The sequence below is a fragment of the Mauremys reevesii genome, unplaced genomic scaffold (assembly GCF_016161935.1).
Source record: "Mauremys reevesii isolate NIE-2019 unplaced genomic scaffold, ASM1616193v1 Contig40, whole genome shotgun sequence".
Taxonomy (NCBI): domain Eukaryota; kingdom Metazoa; phylum Chordata; order Testudines; family Geoemydidae; genus Mauremys; species Mauremys reevesii.
Genome location: NW_024100852.1, coordinates 241,271 through 255,258, shown reverse-complemented (window position 1 = coordinate 255,258; position 13,988 = coordinate 241,271).

The following is a 13,988-nucleotide window of genomic DNA, read 5'->3' as shown; positions in this document are numbered from 1 at the left end:
ACAGCAAGAGAGGGGTGAGTGGCAGACACAGCAGCTCTGACAATACACATGGCAACGCTGGGGCAATGTTAACACTGACAGTTAATCCCAAATTAAGGATATGGCAAAAGTTGTAGGTCCCGATCCCACAATAGGATCCATGTGGATTGATTAAAAGATCAGTCACTTAGTTGGCCCTAACCCTGCAATTGGACCCCACACAGCTGTGTAGATACTGTTGCACAAATGAGGCCAATGTCAATACAGATATAACAATATAATACCTGAACCTCAACTGGTGTAAATGCCACACCACTCTGACATCAGGGGGCTTACACGGATTTCCACCAGCTGGAGATTGGCTCATTGTGCAATACAATCCCTATGACACAACAACAGAGTCATAAATCACTAGGTCATGGTAGACACATTATTAGTTGGATGGCTGTGAATGCTCCAGAGAGAGCTTAAGAACCAGGTGACAACAGCAAAAATGTTTTGATGCCTAACCCATGGAGCTGAAAGCAGCAGTGCAGAGTTCCTTGCCAAGTTTCACAGCCCACACTCCTGCCTGAGCGGGAACATCTATACTGCTATTGTCAGCCCCGTAGCTCAAGCCCTGCAAGCCCAAGTCTGTGGACCAAGGCTCTGAGACTCGTTGCCGTGGGTCTTTTTCTGCAATATAGACACTGTCAACTTCAAGGCCATCGCTTACTACTTCCTTTGTCTGCAATATTACGCGTACAGGTAGGCTCCTATTTCCAAAGCCGTCTAGGGGTATGGTGAGAGTTGTGTGTCCAAATCCCTTGAGCGGCTTTGAAAATCTCAGCCATAGAGATTATTATATATTAGCATAATTATAAACAATTTACACATCCCGGGGTGGGGGGGCATTATCTGTACTGCAGAACAGAGAATTGTTACAAACATCTCCTGAGGGTTAAATATTCTGTCCGACTGGCCTCAGGAAACTTGTGCCAGGAATTTATATCCAGCTCCTCACTCCTCCTGCACCATTTGGCTCCCAGTGACCCATCCCCACATCCCTACTATTCCCCTTTTGTGACGGTTACTCTCCCCCAGCCCAGTCCCCATGTCCCCCCAGCCCAGGCAGAGCCATGAGCCTACCTCTCCCCCTGCTCCCCACACCCCGGAGACCCTTCTTCCAGTCCATGGGCAGAGAGATCTCCCCAAACTCACAGAGCAGCCACAGCAGGATCATGGGGAGTGGGAGCTGGGAACCGAGCCAGGGATCCTGCAGCAGCATCTGGGCTTCCAAGGAAAACGGGGGAAGGGTTGGCTCAGTGGTTTGATCATTGGCCTGTAAACCCAGGGTTGTGAATTCAATCCTTAAAGGGGCCATTTAGGGATCTTGGGCAAAAATCTGTCTGGTGATTGGTCCTGCTTTGAGCAGGGGGTTGGACTAGATGACTTCCTGTGATTCTGTGAAGACACTGCGGCTCTATGCCTCTAGTCCTTTCATTCCTGCCAAGAGGGTGGCAGCAGAGGAACTGGATGTGCGGTGGGCTCTAGCATATCTGGGAGCAGCTCTGACATGCGTCTGTGGCCAGAGGGGCCCTCCCCCACTGAGACAAGAATGGAAAAGTCTCTCAAGCCACTTCTCTTGTGGGCCCCAGGGTGGGTTGCGTCTGGGAGAGTCAGACATGCTGCTTCCCCAGAGACAGCACTCCCCTGTATGACAGGCTCAGGGTCCCTGAGGTGTGACAGGGGCAGGGTCTCCCCTAGCTAACAGAGGCGGGTCTCCTGGTTAGTATAGGGGCAGGGAACCCTAGGATGACAGGTGACTAGTGTCCCTCCAGGATCTGGCAAGTGTAAGAGGCTGCATCTCACACTGATTTTCTCACAGACCATCCCTACGGGCACACCTAGACTGCACCCCTCCATGCACACACGCTGTGTCCAGGTGGGTCACTTGCCACATTGGGTGCCCTCAGCCTTCCTGTGGGGTTCCCCACACAGCCAAGGCTAGTGTTACCCAGAGAAGATGGCCTGAGTGGCCGACAGGCTGGTGGTCTCAGGGAGCTGGACACAAGCCAGACTCTGCATGCTGGAGGCGAGCAAGCGGGGGGGAGAGGGGGTGGTAAGAAGGTGACTCAGTCCTGGGTACCCAAGAACTGTCTCATCTCCCCACCCACCAGAGCCCACTGGGGTCAGTTTGTGCCCTCCCAGCCCTTCCCCATCATAGCTCAGTGCAGAGGGGCCTGGACGGATAGGCTGGGCATGGAGAGTCTCTCCCCCCGCCACCCCGTCACAGAAATATCCTCAGCAGTGTCACTAGAGACAAGCTTTGCAGAACATTTCCTCCAGCAGCTAAGAGGTTCATTAGTTCTGGTTTAGAATCTGAGCTGGGCTGTGCACCCGCCCGGGGGTAGGAAAGAACCCCCCAGCACAGGCCACCAGGCTTGCTGGAGTAACGGGCCTGACTCACCCCGACACAGGAATGGGCAGGGCCTTGTCTCAACCCAATGAAAACCCAAAGAAAGCTGAAGGGAAAAGACCCCTGGGAAGACACAAAACACGATAGCTGGCTGGTATCAACAGACATTTCTCTCAAGGCACCAGATTTGGTTCAGGACAGAACATAATGGAGGTTCATGGTGCATTCAGTGGCCACAGGAATGATTATAGGATTGGAAAACCTGCCTTATTGAGCTAAACTCCAGGAGCGCAATCTATTCATCTTAGCACAGTCTGTAAGTACCTACATGGGGAACATATAATTGATCATGGGCTCTTCAGTCTTGCAGAGAAAGTTCTGACACAATCCTATGGCTCTAAGTTGAAGCTAGACAAATTCAGACTGCAAATAAGGTGCACATTTTTTACAGTGAGAGCAATTAACCACTGGAGCAATTAACCAAGGGTTGTGGTGGATTCTCCATCAATGACAATTTTAAAATCAAAATGGGATGTTTTTCTAAAAACTCTGCTCTAGGAATTATTTTGGGGGAGTTCTCAGACCTGCGCTACACATGGGGTCAGATCAGAGGGTCACAAAGGTCCCTTCTGGCCTTGGAACCTATGATTCTGCGTTGTCCCAGACTCCACAAGAACTGACTAACTTGTCTCAGTTCCCCCTGCTAATGTACCTCCCAGCACAGCTGAGCCCACATATGGGGGAGGGGAGAGGTTGCCATCACTGGCTGCTGGTGTGGGCCATATCCAGTGTTACAGCAGTGCTCTAGCCTGTGTCTACGTCAATAGCCAGTTAATAGATAAGTGGCTCTCAGGGGTGCTGGCGTCATGCCTGGCTGCTGGGTGACCAACCACACTTGCTGTGGGGGCTACCGGTGGCTTCCTCTGGCTGCTCTTTGCACCAGCACTTGACATGAGATGTTTGCACTGGGCGGGGTCGATTGTGGGGGCCCCACTCGACCTGCTGGGCACTGAGCAGGCCCATGACTGTGTGTGTAAGGGCTACCCCAAGGGAGGGCAATGTACCAGTACAATACATAGTAAGAAGAAGATAAGGGGGTAAGAAACTGACCACAGGAATGAAGGAGACCTAAAGGCCTAGTCCTATAAGAATAGCTCAAGCAGTTAGCATAAGTATAAGGCCTTGTACCCTGCACAGGAGGAGTTGCTCAATAAAGTAGCATAAGTAAGTAAATAACAGTGACCTTAGGTCACAAGATGGCATGAGACTGTGTTTACTGTTTTGTAATAACCAAAAGTGCTGCACACTGCCCATAGGTAACTGCAAGAAGGCCCTTTGTGCCCATTTAGGGTAATTTTGGAAGGGTGTATGAGCAGATGCTCAACTGCAGGTACCCCTAGTAATTCAATTTATGCATATGTTATTCAGTGTAACCTAATTAACATAGTAACCTATAGGATAAGGGCACCACGATATGATGAGAGGGAGGAAGTGAAGATGTGGCAAATGAGGGAAGAGCTATGCACACAGCTGCATGAGGGCTATCAAGGCCTATGAAAACATCTGGTCGCAGGTACAGTCCTTGGATTTCTTCTTCGGCATGTCAGAGTCAGACCAGGATCTGTCTCACCTCAGCACTCTCCACAAGGACAGATCGAGTACAGTGGGGCTGTATTACGTCCCTTGACATGTTTGGGTTGTTTTACGTATTGTACCAATCACTGTAGTGTTAAAACTCTTCCAGTTACAGAGGGTCTTCCCTGAGTGTGAGCGTCATTGTCGTGCCCCACGGGGCTCCCAAAGCAGTGACTCTAATAATACGGGGCCTGGTCCTGGGGCAAGAACCTACCAAATCACAGAGTGCTAGCGGGGGAATCCATATTAATAACCTGATCAATAGCTAACCAACAGATCAGGCGACAGCAGCACCAGCCCAGGCTGAGGGGCGCAGGGGTTGTAGTCTGGCAGAGCAGCCGGGGGCCGGTAGCTCTGCCCTGTGCCTGGTTAGCCAGAGGCTGATCTGATCCCTACAGATTGTGTCCCCACCCCCCATACCCAGCTGAGCACTGACTCACACCAGCCATCCCATGGGCTGGAGCTGACAAACAGCGAGGGATTGGCTGGGCTCAGGAAAGTCCTGGCCACACCCCCTTACATCAGACCACGCCCCCTATCCCAGCAGCTGGGATGGGGCAGGTGAAGGAGCAGGCAGAGCAACTCTTTGCACAGAATCCCTGCACTGGGGTGACCCTGCGGGGACCAGCTGCACCCACTTTAGGGTCAGTCTGGGGCTGGCAGGTGCAGGGCAAAGAACCCCCCATAGGGGGCAGTCTGGCCTAGTGGCTCTGTGCCATGGCCCCAGGCATCAGCATTGGCTGGGACACGGTGCAGGGGATGGAGGTGCCGCTCTCCCAGCCGCCCAGCTGTGCTGAGTCCCTGAGTAGAAGAGGCTGCAGCAGGCAGGTGATGGGAAGGTCTCTGTGTCTCGGGAGCAGCCTCACTGCGGGCCTGTGTTGTTAAAAATACTCCTCAGCACCGTGGTACAAAGGGCTACGAGCTGCTAGCGAAGCTGGGCCCACAGGGGCGGGGGGAGCAGCTTCTGCACTGGAGATGCCTCTAGTAATACAGTGACCACAGCCCAGGGCGGCCTGCGGCCGGGTCTCTGTGTTTGTGCATTGCACCAGCAGCACGTGTCTCTAGAGTCGCACAAACTCACTTCCTGACCACAGCTCAGGCTGGGATTATTTATAGGTGGCTTGTGGCTTTGCTCTTTCTTCCTGCAATTCGATTTCTTCTATTATATTTTCTCTGCTCAAACCTGACACTCAACGTCCTGCAGTCCCAGCCCTGGGCTCCCACCAACCCACCCACCCACAGCTCTGCCAATGCCCCTCGGATTCTGGCTTCACATTCTCAGGCCTCCTCCACTGGACACCCTCAGTCTTGGAACGAAACACATTTGGCAGCGCAGCTGTTACTGCTGGTGTGTAGTTTTGCCCTGGCAATCAATGTGTGTAAAGTGCAGTGTCCCCTGTGTGTGTCTTTCAATGCTTAACACAATGAGTGGGACCTGAAAATCCACAGTCAAGGGCCCTGTTTTTTAAAACAAAACCTGAACTCCAAGTCCTGCTGGTTCAGAGGCCTCTCAAGTGATTCCAGCGACCCTCCCAAAGTCCATCAATCTGCAGCTGACAAAACACGCTAACAACTAAGGGAGGGGTTCTGGTGAGAGCATTGCTATTAGTCAGCACTACCACTAGCTTCTAGGCTAGGAGGTGAATCTTGACCCCACTAACATCAAAAGGAGTTTTGCCCTTGACTTCAATGGGATCTGGATTTGGCCTAAGTGTGACCCATCTGTGATTGCTCCATCTTTGGGACACTGTTCTCAGCTGGCCTCTGAGGCTTCATCGTCGTCTGGCCCTTTGGAGAGCGATGGCTGGTCTTGGTGCCATGCAGGTTGGTTTCTCATTGGCGGAGAAATCAGAGACATCGACTTTGGGTGGAGCCTTAGTGCAGCTTGTTTAGTTACACTCTATGCACCCGTCCTGGAACAGAGTGGCCATAAATCGCACACATCTAAAGCAAATGTCATGCCTCTGAGAGTCTCTGTCTTTGATACAATGCCAGGTCAGTCACACTGTCTTTGCCAGCAGATGGCAGTGCGTTAGATGCATTTCTAAGGGGTAGCGTCTGCAGCATGTGTATGTTCTCTTAAAGACATCAAAATGTGCTGCTATTTCTGCCCTCATCCCTAGGGTGACCAGATAGCAACTGTGAAAAAAAACAGGACAGGAAGGGGTAGTAGGTGCCTATATAAGAAAAAATCCCAAAAACCGGGACTGTCCCTTTAAAAAAAGGACATCTGGTCACCCTACTCACTCCCCTCACTCTTCCCACAGACATCCATGTGGGTCAGGTGCTGCATCTCCAGCAATGAATCCCTATCAGATTGCTTTGCCACAAAGAAGGGGCATGTCTGCAGCCCTGCCAGCATATTGTAACTTCAGCTGCCCTGGTTGTGACAAGCTGGCAATGCCTTTCTCACGCTGCACAATCAGGTGTGATGCGGTGCAGTCAGAACCCATGGTAGGAGTAGCTTCCAAAGCAGCTGTGTCATAAATCTTGTTTTCAGGTGGTTGTAGTTTTGCTCAGAGTTCGCCTGCGGAGATGAAAATTACCAGGCTTGGTCACTATCCAGGGATGCATTTTTTGGAGAAGTTTGAACAACCACACCTGATCTGCTTTGGAGCAGGAGGAAAATGGAAAAATGCATATTCCCCCATAATCAAACAATTCTCACTGCCATTCTTTGGGCCACCACATAGACACAGGGCCAAGTTTCCACCGTGCTCAGCTCCCAGTGAGGCACTCCAAATGGCTGGCCTTGGAGTTGCACTTTGGTCTGGAAATACTCATCACTCCAGTACCAGATCTCACAGTCTCAGAGCTCAGCCCAGAGGAGCTAGTGGAACCCAATATCACAGCCTATGGTCTGGGAGTTGGGCTCAGAGGGGCTGGTTTGATCCTGCACAGGGATCTAAAGAGTGAAAGGTGTTAACATGGCCCTGTCACTCTCCAATATTAAACAGTGACATGGTCACATCAACACGTTAACTCATGTTCCACCAAAATTAACACACCATTTTTGGCACCCCTGGGTCAGGAGCCATAATGGTGAAGTTTGATTCTTCCAGTTCTTCCGTCATTCAGTCAGACAGCATTGCGGCTGATGGACAGCTTGATTCCGATCTGCTGCCAAATCTTTTATTTTAAGGACCCCCAAAGGGGTGTGATGATCAGTATAGCCTCATTATTTTGTTCACCAATTAGGCCTCATTGGAAGCAAAGCCATCTTTAGGCCTGATAGAAGCCTGTGGGAAATTTTAAAAATCTGTGCTAACACTGTTTAACAGCGTCAGCATATGTAAAACTCCACTGGTGTAAGAAATTGCAGCACGATCAGGTTTGTGAAAATAAAAGACCAAAAAATAAAACTAACTATAAACCTAGAAAAAACTGGTTGAAATGAACCCTAAACCTGTACTGATAGAAAAGGAAACTTATCATAAAAAACCCTAATATAGATGTATAAAAATGTTATAAATAAGTCTATGTCACAAAGGAATGCTAAAGCTGTAACCTCCAGTGGTGGAGGCTGCTGTGATGAAATTGTCCTGATAAGCTTCCCATTTGGCAGTAATTAATCACTGCTCACTGACTGTTTTGCCTTAATAAAGATCTGCCGGACTGATCTGCTGAGTAAGTAAATCTCTATCAAACAGGCCTGATTTCTGACACACCAATTTTGGTTAGTTAGTTTCCATTCCCACACTGTTTATCAAGCATGATCTCAATTCAGTCCTTGAGTTATAACACTAGGCCTTTTTATGTGGACTAATTCAATATTTCTGTCTCCCTTTTGCAGATTTTCCCATCAACACGGCTTGTATTAGGTTACTATGGCACTTTATAAATCTTTATCCACTATCCCATGGTTCAGTTCACAATTAGGGTAAATGGTTATCAATACAGGGGTCTAATACTGGATCAGAACAGACTTGGGGGTCAGGATCGGCTGTTTTCCTAACCCATCTCCAGCGAGTTTCTGGCACGCTCACACCAGCCTTCTCTACATGCTGGTACAGGGAGCCATTCCTTATCCACACTCAGGCTGAAACTCACCAGCTAACCCCAGACGTCTCCCCAGGCAAATAACAAGTTATAGACTGTGGGCCAGATCCCTGTCTGGTGTAAATGCACCTGGCTCCATTGCTCCAACAGGGGCAAATTCCTAGCTGGGATCCTCCAAGGGTGATTCACACTGGGAGCAGGACATCGAGCAGCACTTTATGCCTATGAAAATCTCCCCGCTGTGCTGAGAGGAAATTGGCTCCAGGGAGCTTAACAGTAAATTCATTCCGACCTTGGCGAGGGAATAAACCCAGGGGCAGAACATGGCCCATCGTTTTTCTGGGACTGAATTTCTCTTTACTGGCTGTTTTCTAAAAAGACAGGAAGAAAAAGCCGAGGAGCTAGTTTTGCCTGAGACACTCACTTGCCTTTAAAGGATGTGACTGTATGTCCAGCTCCAGTCACTATAATTCCCCGTTCCACCTCCCCTCCTGCACTGAGACCCCTTTGTGTTTATCTCACAGGCTACCTTGTCAGGAGCCAAGAAATCTGCAGCTCTCCCGGTGAGTGACTGGTCCCTGTAAGTGCAGCAGGGATTGGAGGGCTGGTGAGTCAGATCCCCAACTGGTGTAAATTGTCCCCGCTCCAATGGAGTGAATAGAGCTTTCCTGATTAACACCAGTGGGGGACCTGGCCCCAGGTGTTTAACACGGGTGTGTTTGCTCCCCAGGCAGTCTCCCGGCCCCACGGCTGTTCCTGGACAGAACATAAGAACATAAGAACGGCCGTACTGGGTCAGACCAAAGGTCCATCTAGCCCAGTATCTGTCTACCGACAGTGGCCAATGCCAGGTGCCCCAGAGGGAGTGAACCTAACAGGCAATGATCAAGTGATCTCTCTCCTGCCATTCATCTCCATCCTCTGACGAACAGAGGCTAGGGACACCATTCTTACCCATCCTAGCTAATAATCATTTATGGACTTAGCCACCATGAATTTATCCAGTTCTCTTTTGAACGCTGTTATAGTCCTAGCCTTCACAACCTCCTCAGGTAAGGAGTTCCACAAGTTGACTGTGCGCTGCGTGAAGAAGAACTTCCTTTTATTTGTTTTAAACCTGCTGCCTATTAATTTTATTTGGTGACCCCTAGTTCTTGTATTATGGGAATAAGTAAATAACTTTTCCTTATCCACTTTCTCAACATCATTCATGATTTTATATACCTCTATCATATCCCCCCTTAGTCTTCTCTTTTCCAAGCTGAAGAGTCCTAGCCTCTTTAATCTTTCCTCGTATGGGACCCTCTCTAACCCCCTAATGATTTTAGTTGCCCTTTTCTGAACCTTTTCTAGTGCTAGAATATCTTTTTTGAGGTGAGGAGACCATATCTGTACACAGTATTCGAGATGTGGGCGTACCATGGATTTATATAAGGGCAATAATATATTCTCAGTCTTATTGTCTATCCCCTTTTTAATTATTCCTAACATCCTGTTTGCTTTTTTGACCGCCTCTGCACACTGCGTGGACATCTTGAGAGAACTATCCACAATGACTCCAAGATCTTTTTCCTGACTCGTTGTAGCTAAATTAGCCCCCATCATGTTGTATGTATAGTTGGGGTTATTTTTTTTCCAATGTGCATTACTTTACATTTATCCACATTAAATTTCATTTGCCATTTTGTTGCCCAATCACTTAGTTTTGTGAGCTCTTTTTGAAGTCCTTCACAATCTTCAAACTCCTCTTTGGCTTTTCTTATTACACTCTTGCACTTAAGTTGGCAGTGTTTGTGCTCCTTTCTATTTGCCTCCCTAGGATTTGACTTCCACTTTTTAAAGGAAGTCTTTTTATCTCTCACTGCTTCTTTTACATGGTTGTTAAGCCACGGTGGCTCTTTTTTAGTTCTTTTACTGTTTTTCTTAATTTGGGGTATACATTGAAGTTGGGCCTCTATTATGGTGTCTTTAAAAAGGGCCCATGCAACTTGCAGGGATTTCACTTTAGTCACTGTACCTTTTAACTTTTGTCTAACTAACCCCCTCATTTTTGTATAGTTCCCCCTTTTGAAATTAAATGCCACAGTGTTGGGCAGTTGAGGTGTTCTTCCCACCACAGGGATGTTGAATGCCCTGGGCTGTCTGCCCGTCAAGGGGACACAGCCTTGCTGTGGTGTTTAGTCCCTTTGGACGCCCCCATGACCTGCCTTGTCTTCTGCAAAGATGGGAAGGAGATTTCTGTCCAGCTCAAGGAAGGAAGCAAACTCGTCTACGACTCATCCTAACCATTGTCCAGGGAGAGCGCAGGGGCCTTTTCCTGCCGCTACCAGCTCAGGATGACAATAACCAGGGGAATAATTCTCTGTGATATCTAGAGTTAAGATGTAAAACTTCCATCTCCTTCCTTGACATTTCCCAGATGAGAACTCTGTCCCTGGGGGAACGTTTACATGATCTTAGTGACTAAGCACCATCCTCTTAGCCATTGCTGAGTTTCTTGATGAAGCAGCGCAGGTTTTTCCCACTAATTAAAGGAAAAAAATATTGTGATATTCTCTGTGGGACAAAGTATGAAAATAGACACACCCTCACACTGAAATTCATCAGGTTTCTTGTCATCAAGGTCTGCTTTACTTTACTAAAACCACCAGGAAACACAGGGGTGGAACAGAGCTACGAGAATAACTGTTTTTCAGTTTCCTGGCAATTCCAAAACATCTTGGGGAGGGGAAATGTTTCAAGTTGAACTGAAAAGAATTTTTTTCAAAATTTTAAATTAATCACAAAGTTGAAAAAAATATTTTTTTTGCTGAACAAAACTTTTCATTTTGAACAGATTGTTATGGGAGGGGTTATTTTTTAAAATAAAATTGAAAGAAATTGCAAAATGAGAAGTCATTTTGAACAGAAAAATTGAAATGCTTGGTTTTAAAGTTATTGACATTTTGACTTTTTTAAAATAGTTTGGGGGTGAGGACTGGTTTTGTTTGTTTAGTTTTTCTGTGATGAATAATTCAGTCAAACTGACACAAATTTGGAAAATGTTTTGGTGCCACCAAATCTGCATTTTTGTAGGAAACAAAATAGCTGGAAATTTTCTCTCATATGTAGTTTGAAGTGGCAAGGTTATGACCATTTGAAATCCTGCCCAGGCAGTGATGCTGCTAAGTTATTTGATGTAACATATGCCCATTTACATGTTGTATAGCAGCAATCCCTGATTCTAAACTGATCCCACTGGAAACCACAAATACCAAGAGAGAACATTCCAAATTTGGTTCTCAATATATATTGGCTCTCTCCCGTCTCTCTCCTGTAGATTAGACAGCTTGTTTGTTCAAGAGCTCAATAGTAAAGGGAATTTGTTGCTCATGGAATTGAAATATTCTCCTAGTGCAAATTGAATTCTTATCCCATTGACCTCTCTGACAAACCTTCCATGAACTTCAATGAAACCAGGTTTAGCTCTGCTTTGAAAATGTCAAAATGAAACATTAGAGAGACAAGGTAGATGAGGTAATATCTTTCATTCGACCTACCTCTGTTGGTGAGAGACAAACTTTCAAGCTTATAGAGAGTTCCTTTGCAGGTCTGGACATGTACTCAGAGCGTCACAGCTAAATGCAAGGTGGACCAGATTCTTTAAGTAGTAAACACATATTTCAAGGGACCTTTCAAGCTGCAGGACCTGTTAACACCCCTACAGTCATGGAAGGTGAAAGGAACAAGGGAGGTGATGGACGGGGAAAGATGTTTTGATTTTTTTCTGATTTTTTAATGCTTTTCAGGGACACCCAGAGAGGGGGCAAGTGGGGCAATTTGCCCCAGGTCCCGGGCCCCACAGGGGCCTCCACAAGAATGTAGTATTCTATAGTATTGCAACGTTTTTAATGGAAGGGGCCCCCGAACTTGTTTTGCCCCAGGCCCCCTGAATCCTCTGGGTGACCCTGATGCTTTTTTCTTTGACCAAAACAATACAGCAGAATCAAAGGAATACACTGATTGTTTCAGCATCACCCAATTTACATTTTTTGTTGAAAAAATGTTTTAGTCAAAGATTTAGCCCTGCTCTCGACATGTCCTTGGTGGCCAATGGCTCTGTGGGGTCCCGCTGCAGGTTGGAGGGTTGGCTGGGATTACTGAGAGGTCTGTGGGTTATATCATTGTGCAGAAATGTATCCATTGGATTCGAGAGGAGTAACTCATTGATCAGATGTGTAGGGGTGGGGATCCCTGATAAACGTGGGACACCAAGTCGCCTCCGTAAATTCCCCTGCCATGGGATATGAGCGTTATCTTAACTCCAGACCCACCTATTTCCCCCTCTTCCTGGGCCCATGCCTAGGCCAACTCCTGCTCTCTGTGCCTGTATCCTGGGGAAGCTGTGGTGAGCACGGCCCATCTCCTCATCCTCACCCTGCCCTGCCCCCTGTGTGTGAGCAGAGACATATTTCCTTAATAAGATTCAGAGCGAGGGAGCCGGATCCTGCAGGCCAGAGCTGTGGGTTCTGCTCCTGTATGGCACACACAGAGAAGGGAGTGCTGTGAGGTCACAGTGATAACTGCAATTTTCACAATGGCTGAACTCTTTGGACACCCCCGCCCCCATACTGTGTTCCCGGGAGGTTGTGATTTCTAGACAGTCACTACCCTTGCCGATTGTTGTGGCATAGGGGCAGACATTTTAGTCAGAGAACCTTTTCCATACAGCCCCGAGTCCCTCTCCGCTCTGCTAAAAGTTTGTGCTGTAAAGAGTTTAAAACATTTAGTGTCTAAATATGAAGTGGTCAAAGTGGTTACAGAAAATAAGTTGCAGTTTGGTGTTTTACTCTGTCAGGCCAGGCCTGGAACAATATGCACTGTCACCTGCTCTATCAGGGGCTGGACTGGGGGTGGTTCTTCCAGCCCCTTAGCTGCAGCACAGCGACCATCCCCAAGATAGAAATGAGCACAGCAGACGAGTGACAGGGAGGTCATTGCATCACAAGCGCAGCATCGCTCTGGGACTGTGTGTCTATAAATACTGCCGGGCCATGGGGACAGGGTCAGGGGGGAGAGACTCCTGCGCTGGGAACCACAGCCAGTAACCACAGCCCCGTCTTTCTGCTCACCTCACAGGCAGCACAGGGCTCTGTTTAGAACTGGGCTTGGGTGGATTTGATTGTCATTGGTAAATGTCAGTACACATCAATATCCCTGCATGCACCCAAACTCACAACAAAATATTTCCATCAATCATAATAGAAATTTGCAGCTAAGCAAAGTAAGATAAATGCTGCTTGAGACATTATTAGAGGCTGATTTAAGGATATTTACTGTGTTTATTTTGACATGTAATGATGACAATTTGTGTATTAATGGTTATAAAGCTTTAACTTTTTGAATCTCAACATCTACTGTCATTAAATATTGCCTGACCCCACCCCCCCACCCCCCCAGTAATTTTCTCCAATGGGAAAATTTAAATTGATGAAAATAAAAAATATATATTTAAAATAAACATTGATATGATCCATCAAATTTATAAAAAGTAAAAATGGAATTCTGCCAACTCTATTTATAACCCAGGGCTGGGACCTGCGGGAATCACCTGGGAGCATCATCATCCAGAAACAGACACAGAAGATGTTACAGGGTCAGTCATGTGACTCAGCCACACATCTCAAGTGATGTCCCAGCACCCCCTGCCTGAGCTCCCTGCACTTGTGTTCCCTGCTCTCAGCTCAGCCTGTCGGCTGTCACCAGACACCAGAGACTAGTCCATGGTGGGCTATGTGGTCCAGGTAACTGGGAAGCCGGCACTGAGACCAAGTTTGGAGGATGTAAGACCCAGGAAGTTCTGAGAAGAATGTCTGGCCTGGGATCTGCAGTGAGAATTTCCTGACTTGAGAGGGTAAAGAGGACACCTCTAGATGGATAGTCAGTGAGTTCACTCCTGGCATTATGTGCAAGTAATAAAGTAAGAGTTTGTTAAACA